General features: G+C 46.7%; 1 long non-coding RNA gene across 2 annotated transcripts in view; it reads left to right on the top strand.

Annotated features, from left to right (window-relative positions):
- Positions 1-13,179, top strand: part of LOC120103470 (uncharacterized) — a 54,016-nt gene extending 40,837 nt beyond the window's left edge. For both annotated transcript variants that reach the window (XR_005505657.2, XR_010052464.1), the window contains 2 exons: positions 11,788-12,877; positions 12,996-13,179. This is a non-coding gene — a long non-coding RNA (uncharacterized LOC120103470). The remainder of the gene's footprint in view (positions 1-11,787; positions 12,878-12,995) is intronic.
- Positions 13,180-13,531: the final 352 nt, after the last annotated feature.

Below are 13,531 nucleotides of genomic sequence, written 5' to 3'. Positions count from 1 at the left end.
ATTCCTCAGTGTTCACGGTAGGTCAGAGAGATAAGTTCCCAACACGATGGGAAGGATCTTCCTGAATACTGAACAGGCACCAGAAACTGCTGGGACCACCTCCAGCACACTGAGACATCTTCTTGGAATAGCCTGAAACCTGGCATCCTCACGGCACAGGCATGAGGCAGAAGCACACCTGGGGCAATGAGCTGAAAGGACAGGGCCCGAGGCCGTGTGGCTCCAGGGAGTGGACTCTGACCTCTCAAATCTCAGGCGGGTTAGAGGGCAGTGCACACAGCGGGCAGAGAGAATAGGCTGGTGTTTAGTAGCAACAGTGATTCTGTTTGGAAGGATGAAAATGGTTTAGAAATGGATCACAATGATAACTAGATATTATAAATGCCACTGGGTTAGATAATTAAGGCTAGATATAATCGAAAGGCTAGATGTAATTATTAAGTACCTAGCAAGGCACTGTTTCATTGAGTGCTTTGGAAGTCAGCTTATTTGACCTTTGCCACAGTCCCATAGGGCAGCTGCCATGTCCCTGAACCTACATTTTAGTCAAGGGGACAGAGGCTCAGGGAATCAAATCTCTCAGGGCTCACAAGCAGTGAGTAGCAGAGCTGATATAGAAGCCCAGGTAACAAGGACAGTGAACCCTGAGGAGAGGGTGGGGTGAAATCTGAGAGATCTGAGACAAAGCCTCAGGACTAGCTGAGACGAACCAGGCTGGGGTCACCTACACCCACCCCTACCTGTGCATGCCAGGCACCCTGAATTCCACATTTGTCCCTCTCACATTTCACCTTTGTCTTCCAGCTAATCAACACCTCCCTGTCCTGTTCCTCGCTAACATCCCCTGTGCCTTCCATTTCTTTGCCTCCCGTCCCCCCCATGCCATCCAGCCTCTCGGGGCTCTCTGGTTGGAGGATGGTGGAGGGTTCAGGATCTGTGGAGGCTCATTCTGTGCTGACAGAAAGGGGCTCATGTACAATGGGAGACTCAGAACAAGCAGGCCCACCAAGGTCCTACAAAGATCTGGTGATTATTGGTAACCCCCATTATTCTATGGGGCACTTCTACGGCCATAGTGGGTTCCTAGTCCAACCCAGTATCAGCTGTCCATGCATGAAAGCAAGTCAAGGCAGCAAGTTCCCCTGACCTCTTTAAGAGCTGAGTGCGTTGCCATTGAGAGAGGACAAGCACCTCCACATCTAAGTTTAAATATAGTGCATGTGGAATCACCCTGTCCAGGTGCCCATGAGACTCTGACCCAGATCTCAAGTCTTTAAAAAGTCTTCGTATGGAACAGTACAGGTGAAATATTTGGAAGCCACAATGGTTTTTACCTGTGTCTGACATGCTCTCCCTGGCCTTGCTTCCCTGGGCAGTTTGATCCCTAGTACCTGAGCCCAGATGCTGCTTGTAAATCCCCAGAAGATTCCCACTGATGAGCTGTGACTCCTTTCACAGGACCCTGAGAAACTGCCACCAACCCCCAAAATGAAGCCCACGGGGGTTGCAGCCACAGGCACAGCGAAGGGGAGAGATGTTTAAGTGAACACCCCTTTAATCATGTCCAGGAAACATGATTGCTCCCAGATGGTGGGTTCAAAGCACAAGCCCCGTGCTCCCGGGAGTCACCACTGCCTAACAGGCAGGACTCTGGTGTCTGATGCCTGCTACTAGCTGACTCTGCCAGCTGTGTGATCTTAAGCAAACTGTGGCAGAGCTCCCTCACTGAAACTGGAGACGACAACAATACCCACCTCCATGTCAACCACGGATAAATTTTTCTTAGCTTGGCATTTGGTGCCCTCTCCCAAGCTGGGGTCCTAGACTTCTCTACTTCTGTACTTTATTCACTATGGTGCCAAATACACCAGAGATTCAGAACTGGACCCTAATTTCCCCGTGCAGGATTTTAAACAGCTTTACCAGGATATGACCCTGTACTAAACAATTTACACCCATTAAAATGCATAGTTCAAGGGCATTCAGTGTATCCAGAATCCATCATGATCTTCAACTTTAGAAGAGCATTTTTATTACCCTCCAAATTAAGACACCATTTAGCCCTGTCCCCTGCCACCAATGTCCCATCCTTTACCCCTCTAGGCAAACATGCCTCTATGTCCACATGCTTAATTTATATAGAGCCATACGACACATGCTCATTTGTGAATGGCCTCTTTCACTTACGATGTGGGACGTATCCTGTATTCCAGTCTAGCCATGCCAACCTTGTGGCAGGGCATTTATTTTATTGCTGAGCAATACGCCATCATGCAAGTATAGCCCGTTATACTTACCAGTTCACCAGCTGGTGGATTTTGGGGTTATGACAAATAACATTACCCGTTTTATTTTTGCTTTTGGACAGCTTCCTTCCAGAATCCCATCTGGCCTTGCTATGTGACCTAGCCTGGCCTTGAACCCTCTATCGCCTTGCCATAGCCTCCCAAGTGCCAGGATTATGCACGTTCACCACCACACCCAGCACGATGCAGACCTACGTTCAAGGGTTGAGTTCAATACATGCTCTAACTTCTCTCAGGTAGATACCCAGGGATTGTCGTCAAGCAGTAACTCTTGTTTACATATTTGAGAAATGTCAGAGGGGTTTCCAAACCAACAGTTCTACTTAAAATACTACCAGCAGCAGGTGGAAGTTTGATTTCTCAACACTTTTGCCAATGTTAGCTGCTCCCTGCGGTTCTGAGTGTAAAGATGAGATAATATCTCATTGTGACTTTGACTTGCATTTTCCTGATGGCTAAGAACACTGATCTATGAATGTTAATGATACTCTCTCTCATCACATACCTACTGGTCAGTTACATTTCCTTTGAGGAATGCCGTCTATTTGGATCTTTTGCTTAATTTTCATTTTTTATTGAGTTAATAGCATTTCCATTCATTCTAGGTTCATATATCTAGATTAAGTACATGTTTTTCAATTTTTCTCCCTTTCACCTTCTAATCGATATCTTTAATTATTAGTTATTGCACGAGTCTTCGTCTACACAAGTATGAACGTCTATTGGTGCCTACAAAGCCCAGGAGAGGGCAACAGGTCTCCTGCAGCTACAGGCAGTTGTGAGCTCTCCAACCTGGGTGCAGGGAACCTAACTCTAACCCAGCAGAGCACTCTTAACCACGGAACCGTTTCCCTAACCTTCCAAATAGTTTAAAATGTGATGTCACTGTGAGTGGCTTTTATATGTGATGTGTCAGAGACAAGACTCTGATGGGTTAGAAGTAGAATGATTTCATATCATGAAATCCCAAGAGAGCCTGCTAAAACCTGCTGTCAGTAAGAAAGTCCAATAATGAAACTAGTCCTAAGTGAATATTGTAAACGGCACCCTTTATACTCACATACAAATAAGGACATTGGAAGGCACAGAGCTTAGAATCAGTGGTTACTAAAACATGAAATGGCTGGTTGTAACCCTGATAATGTATAAAGAATGTATGAAGAAAGCTTTAAAATACTCCCAGGCCAGAGGGGAACTGGGAAAAAAGGGAAAGGTGTATCATATCTCAGACAGAAGAGTCATCACCATGGAAGTGTCCATTCATACCTTGCTGGAGAAGCCTCTGTGTAACTGAGAGCTCCCTTTTCGAAAGTTCACAGAGCAGCCAGATGCGCTGAGAAGCAGCTATGACCCTAGCACTCAGGAGGCAGACACAGGACCACTGCGAGTTCCCGTGAACTGCGGGTACACAGCAACTCCAAGCCAGCCAAGCTACACGGTGAGACTCTGTCTCAGACAACCAAAACACCAAGTTAAGTAATTCAAAGAAAGCTCATTAAGAAAAACAAGCAGTGGGGCTGAGAGTGGCTCAGTAGACAAGCAGCTGCTCTTCCAGAGGACCCAGGGTTCGATTCCCAACACCCACATGGCTGCTCCTAACCGTCTCTAGGACTAGCCCTAGGGGATCTGATACTCTCATCAGACCTCTGTGAGCAGTGCCTGCATGCGACACACAGACAGATATGCAGGCAGAACACCCCCACCCACAGAAGAAATGAAGGACGAGGAGGAGGAGGAGGAAGAAATGATGATGGTGATGATAAAGAATGTCACCATAGCAACTGAGGTAAGAAGAATATTAAATGTTATGTTTGGAGAGTCAAGAACTCAGGCCTTAGCAAACTGAAGGAATACCCATCATTCCTGCTGGGGTTTGAGTACCTCCTCAGTACAGGAAGCCCGCAGGCTAGATGACATCTAATTTAACTTTTCTAGAATGTTCTGGTTTCCTCTGTTAGAAGACTCTTCCTTTAAATATTCTATCCTTAGTTGGTGCTGATACTCTAAATAAGTCCAGGGGAGCTCAGTGTAACAACACTCCTGTCATAGGGTTTGGGGACATAGGTGACCTTCATGGTGGTAGGGGGGCCAGGTCTCAGATGACTCTTTGCCAAAACATGGTTGGGTTAGTCGGTCTCTGCTCAGTATGAGGAAATAACTGAGAAGAGCAAACGAGAGAGTGTCTCAGCTACTTTCTTACTGCTGTAATCAAACACCTGACGCCAGGCCACTGGAAAGAAGGCCTTATTTGGCTCACAGTTAGAAGACTTACAGCCCTCTATAGTGGAGAAAGCACGGGAGGGACATGAACACTGGATCACACTGGGTCTGTAGTCAGGAAGAAAAGAGGTCACGAAATGGGGTGCAAGTACAAAACCTCAAGACCCACCCCACATCCTCCAGCAAGACTACTGCCTAAAGGTTCCACAACTACCCAAATAGTGCCACCAGCTTGGGACCAAGTGGCTAAGCAGACAAGCAGCTGCTCTTCCAGAGGACCCAGCATACAATTCCCAATAGCCACATGGCCTCTCCTAACTGGTTCTAATTCTAGCCCTAGAATTAGACCAGTTTACATGTAAGACTATTTTGACTATTTTGCAATAGAGGAAGACTATTTTGGGGGTCACAGTGTCTGAGGTGTTGGTCCTTCATAGCAGGGAGGACACGGTAGAATAGAGATGCTCACGTTGGCCCCTGGGAAGAAAGGAGAGAATATCGACTGACACCAGAGGGAGTTTTCCATCGGTTCCCTTTGTTCCGCCCAGAACTCTCAATTTGTGGTGGAGAGTTGCGCACATCATAGTCCTTCTGTCTTCACAGACACCTCCAAGGGGTGTGTAACTAATCTCTTAGACGCTTCTCAAAGCAATCAAGCTGACAATGAAGATTAATCTCTACAGTGCTCCCGACTTCTCTTCCCATCGCCTGCCTGTGGAAGAGGAGTGACGTGTTTTATATTGGGAGCCGATCTAGATAGGGAGATAGGAGAAGCCAGTGACCAAGAGGTCCACAAAAAGGGTGAGGCATGCAGGCCTCACTGTGAGAAAGCAGTCACACAGCAAACACGGAAGTCCTCTTAGTGCTCAAGTCCTTGCTGAGAGGGTCAACCTCATTTAGCTAATATAGAAAGGCATTTATTTAAGCAGAGAACCCAGAGGAAGATTCAAGGGAGCCAGACTGGCATGGAGGCAAATGGTCCAGCAGCTTTGTGGATGGAGGTACGCGTATTAGAACCTGGTGGGCTGGATTTGGGCTCGGTCAGCTTTACAGGAGCAGAATCATTTTCACAAGTTGAAGAGGAGAATGTAGAGAGGGCTTTGTGGTTCATAATGCTTCCTGCTCTTCGGGAAGACCTGAGTTCAGTTCCCAGCATCTAAAGGCAGCTGTCATTCTGTCCCCAGAAAGACAGACACCCTCTTGGCTTCTGCGGGCACATACATGTGCACATATGCACACATGTACATATACACAGCCATACTTACAGATAAAAATAAAATTTAATCATAAAAAAGAAGAAGACAAGAGGGAAAACCAACTTTGCTCTACCTAGCCAGAAAAGATTTTTTCTGGAATGGCAAGATAAAGAGTACCTTGAAGGAAAGGGAAGGGGATGCTTTGTCCCCCAAACTCATCGAAGACGCCTGGGAGAGGGGCAGGAGGAAGAGTTAGGAAATTAACCTCCATGTAAAGATAGGGAAGAATGGAAAACTAGAAAAGACGCTGGCCCAGGATGGCCAAGCGCAGTGGCAGTCCGGCAACACAGGGGACACTGGACAGCTTTTCTCAGAGGGGGTGGGACAGTTGATTCTTTAATACAAGCTCCTTTTTGGGAGTTTTGGGGGTAACATCTGGATAGTGGTATAATTCCCTGTGATAGGATAGAGTGGGCATCTGGAGGCCTGTGTATCTAACCACCTCCTATCATGCTTCACCTAACCTCAGAAACGAACATTTGGGGCTGGAATTAAGGTTCAGTGCTTAAGAGCAATGCCCGCTCTTCCAGAAGACCTGGGTTAGGTTCTCAGCATCCACCTCAGGTGGCTCAGAACCCCATGGAGCTCCAGTTCCAGCTGACCCAATGCCTCTGACCACCGAGGGCCCCTGAATGCAGGTGCACGCACCAGCTAAGGGTGGGACCATAGCTTATGTGCGGGTCAATTCACGTCCTCACCAACTTCTGTTCTGCTAACGGCAACAGTGTACAAAAGACAAGCGTGGGGAACGCCCTTGCTGCCAGGAAGTTTATATCTGTGAAAGAATTCCATATTGTAAATTGTATGGTTTATATCACTCACCCAAGTCTAAAAATAATGTAAACACATGGGAAGGACTGAAGGAAACTGGAGTTTGGAGGGTCAGGGAGGGCATCAATGTGGAGTTTGGCCCCATTATGTACTTACGAGCAAGGGCTCCCTCCCGGACCCTTGGACCAGGCACTGGAAGGTGAACCCAGAGGCCTAGGACTGAAAAAGGCTGCTGTCCTCCAGAAGATTAGAAGCAGGACCTTAACTGAGGCTCCTTTTCCAGTGCTGCTTGTTTGGAAAGGGAATTCTTTTTTCCTGTGATAACAGCCAAAAACCAGAAAATAAATTTAAAAAAAAGGAGTGGTGCAGATGGGTCTGGAAATGAACTTAAAGTAGCTAAGCTTGTTAAACATGGCAGCAGGGCCTGCTTCTCTCGGCCCAGAGGCTGCTCAGCCATGGGGGGCAGGGTGGGTGGGCATGGTGGGTCCCTGCAGTAATGGATTTGAGGCCTGATTCTTGCCCTGACAAGCCCACCCTTCCTTCTTCCCACTGGCTCTCCAAAACCCTTTTGCAGATGGAGTACTTCAGTTCCCAGAACCAGTCTGCAGTAACGATTAAAAGACCAAATTTCCAAGATCCTTTTTTTTTTCTTCCTTTGCACTTTGGCAAATGCACTACAGTGAGACCCAGTTAATCATTTAAAAGCAGCAGTCATGATGCCAGAGAAGTAAGGATTCTGCTGGGAAGGAGGCCAGTCCTCAGAAATGCGGTGGTTTGAGGGAGAAAGCCAGGATTCTGGAACATTCTCTTTGGGAACTTTTTATCCCTGTAGGTGCTCAGGCCTCCCTCCTGTCTTACTACTCTCTCTTGTGTTCTCCATTTCTGTAGACAGAAACCATTCCCATTTCCCACATAGTACAGAGTTACAATGCTGGGGAGAGAGAGAGAGAGAGAGAGAGAGAGAGAGAGAGAGAGAGAGAGAGAGAGAGAGAGAAGTTTCAGAACCCTCTAGAGCTGGAAGACCCAATGATTCTATGATTCTTCCCTACAACACACACTGCCCCTCCAACTTCTGCTCTGGATCCTTTGTCATTTCAGTTTTTATGCTTTTTTAAAATGTTAAATATATATATATATATATATATATATATATATATATATATATATATATATATGCCCTCCGGAGCCAGAAGAGAGTGTTAGCCCTCCTGTAACTGAAGTTACAGGTAGTTGGTAACCCAACCCAGGTCCTCTACAAGGGCAGCCAGTGCTCTTAACTGTTGAGCCATCTCTCCAGCCCCTTGGGGTTCTGTTGTCTATTTGAGAGTCTCTCTCAGACTGTAAAGGTGAAGAAAAAGCGACATACATTTAGAGAGACTATAAATTCATAAAAGAAAATAAGACATCGTGCCTGTTTTGCTTTGTTTTGTTTTGTTTTACCAGACAGGGTTTCTCTATGTAGCTCTGGCTGTCCTAGAACTCACTTTGTAGACCAGGCTAACCTTGAACTCACAAAATCCACTTGTCTCTGCCTCCCAGTACTGGGATTGAAGGTGTCACCACCACTGCCTGGCTGATGTGCTTATTAATTGGATGTGACTCGAACAAGAAATTCAAATGACAGTCAAAGAACTGACTTAGAGGCTACTTAGGGATGACCACTTGTGCATCCTCCCCTTCTCTACAGAGGCTGTGACAAAGGACCACACACAAACAAGGGGGATAAACCAACAACAGTTTGTTCTCTCACAATTCTAGAGTCCAGAGCAACAAAGTCAACACACCACAGGCTCTGTGGAGGAAGGCTTCCTGCTCTAGTGGTCCCAGTCCTTGTCAAGTGGCAGGACAACCCCTCTCTGTCCTTGTGCTGTCCCTGCTGTGTCCCCAATCTTCCCCTGGCCTTCCCTGTGTGTGTCTCTTCTGCTCCTCCTTTTTCCTTAGGAGGACACCAGCCATTGGATTTTTGAGCTCCCCCTAAGTAACTATGATTTCAACTCAAGACCTCTTAGTCACAGCTTCAAACAACTTCCTTCTAACTAAGGTTACATCACAAAGTGGCACGTGGCCATAAATTTGGAAGAGGCAACCTACTGAGAAGTGGAAATAGTTCTTGTCCCTGAGAATGAAAGAAAGGGAAGCAAAGAACCGGTGGAGAAGGAGGGAGGCTGAGGAGAAAACGCTTCTGGAGAGAGTGTTCCCAGAATCCTGCCCTCCCCGCAAACAAGCACTTCTTTGAGGGCTGGTCCCATGCCTAGTGGAATTCTTAAGCCTCAGTACCTCACCATCTACCAGAGGTAGGACTCATATACAAGAGTGTCTCAGTGACGCGTGCTGCTGGGCGTAGAAATGTAACTCAGTGACCGAGACACACACACATCATGCCACACACAGACACACAAAATAGACACTTCTTGCTTTTCCAGAGGACCCGAGTTCAGATCCCAGAGTCTAGGTCAGGTGGCTCACAACTGCCTAGAATCCCAACTCCAGGGACTCCTGTGCCCTTTTCTGGTCTCCATGGATACCCCCCACACACACACACTGGCCCTGCATTCACATGGATACACACATGTCAATAAAAACAAGTTAACATTTTTTTTTTTAAAAAAAGCAGAGTCTGATGTTTTCTGACTGAAAGTTGCTCTGATTTTGGCTGTCAACCTTGACAGCGGGTTTGGATTGACTAAGTTAGATAAAAGGTAAGCAAAATTTTCAAACAAAATGGACTTAATTTATAACTCCAACAACATGTGTTTAAATACACAAACACACACACACACACACACACACATCATGTCCCCCCACAAAATAGACAAATAAGGAAAATGCTTTTTAAAAAAACTTTGTATTTGCAAGATGCATTAACAATATTTTGATTTTTTTTAACTTTCTCAGAACACATTAGGTAAAATAAGGTACATCATATGAGAATAAAAATGACATGATTAAGTTTCAGGCAAATCTCTTCCTTGGAACTTTCAAAGATCAATGTGTGCAATGACTACAAGTCATTTTTCTTAGCCATCCGGCTAATTTTGCATCCAACCAATTGGTTGGATCGAATCAACTCCAGGTCATTAGCAATAATGTCTGGAGTGATTTGCTATACAGCTGGGAAGGGTTGAGGCAGAAAGAATTGAGCGTCAACGCTGTATCTTCCTTTATGCCCCCCTTGTATCTCATGAACACAGTTTCTCTGTGTATTAGGAGACAGTAACAGAGGCATGACACGGTCTCGGGCTGATGCGAATGTAGTCAGGGTGGCAAACTGGCAAAAGAATTCCCTCCTGCAGGAGGGCAAGTAAATCCCTAGTACCCCTCTATTTTAATTATTCGTTTAAATTTCTATTATATTTATAGAATTTTGATCAGTTGCAAAAAAACCATCTCATTTGATATTTGATAAAACGCTGAACACAGAGAACTTTGGATCACAACATATTTGTCAAGTTAATTTCACTAAATACACATATTTTTATTACAAAAAACTATAAAACTCATAAGCACGTTACAATGAAATTGTGAGCAGGAGTGGCTATGCGGACTTAGGCAGGAGGGGAAACCCTGTGAGCTGGGAAGAAAGCGCCTCTCCCTGTGTCTAAAGATGTCACGGCGGGTTCATACTCAACCACTCTGCTTCCCATAGCCCACTGGCCACATTCAAAAGGAAATACTAGAGTTTTGTTTCATAGTTGAATTTTCCATAAATCAGAAATTCCACTGCTTGCAATTACTATTTACGTTTATGATAAACAAACCCCAAACCCATACAGCAGCAGTGCATCTGTGTTGCGCTTAGCTTAGCCCCTCCCTGTACCTACAGTACCGTACAGTGAGGCCCAGGCTCCCAACGCTGAGGTGACCCAGTGAGAATAGGGTGTGTGAGCAATGCCAGAAGCTGAGTGACAAGTATCCCAGTGCTGACAGTGCTCTCATCCTGGTGTCGGCCAAGAGCCAACTAGAGCAAGGACCCTCACCTTCCCTCAGTACAGCAACAGGCAGTGTCCAAAGACATGAAGGGTCCCCATGTCTGTCAGGCCCCAGGCCCCTATGCTGGCCTTCGCCTTCATCAATGATGCTGGGATCTCTTAGAGAAGTGTGCTGAACAGGGCTGGGCTAGATATAGGCACTACACACCACACTCAACATCTACCCTCCCACCTACCCCTGTGTCCATCCATCTGTTCCCTCAGTGAGCACTGGGTATGTATTCTGAGGAAAAAGAGGCAAGACTAAAGCTCTCACACAGCTAGAGGCGGCTGTCTCCGCACAGAGCCTAGGAGTGGATGCTAGAATTTACTGTCACCCCTGTGCAAACAGTGGAACGGACATTTGGAAGATCCCAGCTTCTGAGCTCTTCCCAATGTCCTGCAGGGCCAGCTACAACAGAAGGAGCTACCCACGGAAGCTGCAAATCTGTGTTAGAGCAAGCCGCATATTAGGGAACAGCAACCCTGGAAGGCTGCCCGAAAGAGCGATATTCAACCTAGTTTTAAAAGACAGTCTGGGGGATGGGGATTTGGCTCAATGGTAGAGCGCTTGCCTAGCAAGTGCAAGGCCCTGGGTTCAGTCCCCAGCTCTGAAAAAAAGAAAAAAAAAAGACAGTCTGGAGTTTGGGGAGAGGCGGTGAGAGGCAGGGGTCGGGGGAGGACAGAAAGAGAAGACCACAAGTCCTATCTCAAACCCAGCCACACCGGCCTGCTTCGCTTCGTTACCGAGAACAGGGCTCATGAATGACGACGACACTCTAAGCTGAAAGGTGATTCCCCTGGGAACAGCATATCAGTTGCCTCCGTAATTACAGACCTGCTTCCTGCCTGCCTTCAATGCCCATCTTTGTCAGCTCTGTGACCGGGCCACACCTTCCAGAGACCGATGGCATTTGGCTGTGAAAGGTGACAGGCTGCACAGCACTGGGCCTCATTTGGCAGCCCAGGGAGACCCCACCAAAGAACCATAGTCCTTGGTTCCACCAAGGCAGGGCTGAGGGAGATATCAAGACCTACAGCCTCTCCTGTCCAGGCTCTGGATGCTGAGTGAAACCTGACTCAGCTGCTTGCTCTATCCCTAGCTCCCTGCTCTGTGCTCTGCCTGGGCTGTCTAGATGGTAGAAAGGGACATATCTTTAGCAGAATTCAGCCTAGGAGTGAGTGACCATGTGGCACCCAGCAAATGGCATTCAGCACCCAGTCCCTGAACACAGGGAGTATAACCTTTATTTTATCTGTCTTCAGGCCTGGGAGGTCCTCTGGAAGCCAAGACTCCTGGTGGCCCCAAGGGAGTACACAAAAAATATTCTATTCACAAGCAACAGGTGGTTCTGAGAAGCCAATGAATGTTCTAGATGCTCTCTGTAGAAGTGCACAAAGACATGTGCAAGTCCAGTTTGGGGAGGCCCTGTGGTCTCAGAAGACCATCGTGAAAGCAGAACCACAGCTTGATCTAAACAAAGGACCTTCAGTGCGGCTGCTGGGGAAGAGTCTAGAAAAGTGGCCCACTGACGGTGTGCAGAACCAGGTCGTGGGTCCTACGGATGCCGAGGGACAGCTGCTTCTACTCTCTGACAGTCAGAAGGGCCAGAGCCTACCTACCGGTCATGACTCATGCACAGTGGTGCCCTTTGGTGTTACTATGCCTGTAACTCTACAGTGACCACAACCATCGCCAGAACACTCCCCAGGGGTTAAGGACAAGCACGGAGGGAGGAGAGGGGGCAAGGATTGAAGGCATAGAGAGAATGGCAGAGAGACTTCCCCACTGGGCCTCGCCTCCCCAGAAGAGACGTTCAAACTCTGAAGCCACGTTGGGTCGTCAAGAACGGTGTCAAGTCAGAGTGGCCTCAGGACTGCAGAGACACAGAAATATTCTAGAAAATCTTCGGAGACATAATGAGAACTGACAAGGTCCCTCGGGTCCCGGAACATCTTGATGATGGGAACAGAAAAGAGGTTCCCGAAAGAGGTGCACGGGGACATTTGTTGTGCTCCAGCTATGTACAGACAGTTGGTTGAGTCCTCACAAGGCCTGGAAAAGAAATTATCATTTTCCTTATTAGCAAGTGAAGAGACGTGTGGCAGATATGCTCAAAGTTTCAGTTGGTCACAGGTTCAATTTCCACACTGTGAGGTCTCAAGCCTGAGAGCGTTCTCTACATACGATGAGGGGAGGGCATTCAGCTCTGCTTTATTCCAGGACAAGACACAGATCAGGCCCCAGTCACTTCTGCTGGGTCCACACTGCTCGGAATCCCGGATGATGCAGGACAGACACCTGTGTGGATGCTACATCCGGGATGCCAAGAAGTCCAGCTGCCGAGACACCCAGGTGAATGAGACCGAGCACGATTATCTATAAATTTTATGGTTAAAAATAATGCTGTCTGGGAAAAGTATTTTGTCGCCTGCACACATATCATTTCAGTAACTCATTTTTTTCTTTTTAGGAAGAGCCAGTTTGCCTCTCTAGTTTTCACAAAACAGGGGTGCTCCCGTGAACATGAAAACTGTTGCTGGAGTTGCCATTGCTCAGGACCTCTGCAGCCTAAAGATGGGCCATCATCAAGGCCTGCAAAACCAATGCTGAGGAAAAGATCATTGTTTCTTAATAATAAACAATTTTAATATGTTTATTATGTTTCATTCTTGGATCCTAGCCATCCTCTCTCTCATAAATAAAATTACGTTTAACTAGATGTTTTTGAACAAATTACCCTCCTATTGACCCGGTTAGACAAGGAAATACGAACCAACCAGGGTATTTGATGCAGATAAATATTTCTGCACACCGAGATGATAAATTTGAGGTCTACTTGGAAAGATTTCCCAGATAAAAGCCACTTGGAGGAACTTAAAAGAAACAACTCTTTTCTCACTTAGTAGAAGGTTTTGCAGAAAACGTTTTTTGGCACCTCAAGTTGTCTCGTTGCTAATCAACTATTATTATAGGGGTTTACGCCAGAAGTTCTTTGTCTCAGTTACA

The sequence above is a fragment of the Rattus norvegicus genome, chromosome 6 (assembly GCF_036323735.1).
Source record: "Rattus norvegicus strain BN/NHsdMcwi chromosome 6, GRCr8, whole genome shotgun sequence".
Taxonomy (NCBI): Eukaryota; Metazoa; Chordata; class Mammalia; order Rodentia; family Muridae; genus Rattus; species Rattus norvegicus.
The sequence above is the reverse complement of the archived record's forward strand: the minus strand, read 5'-3'. Positions and strand labels throughout refer to the sequence as shown.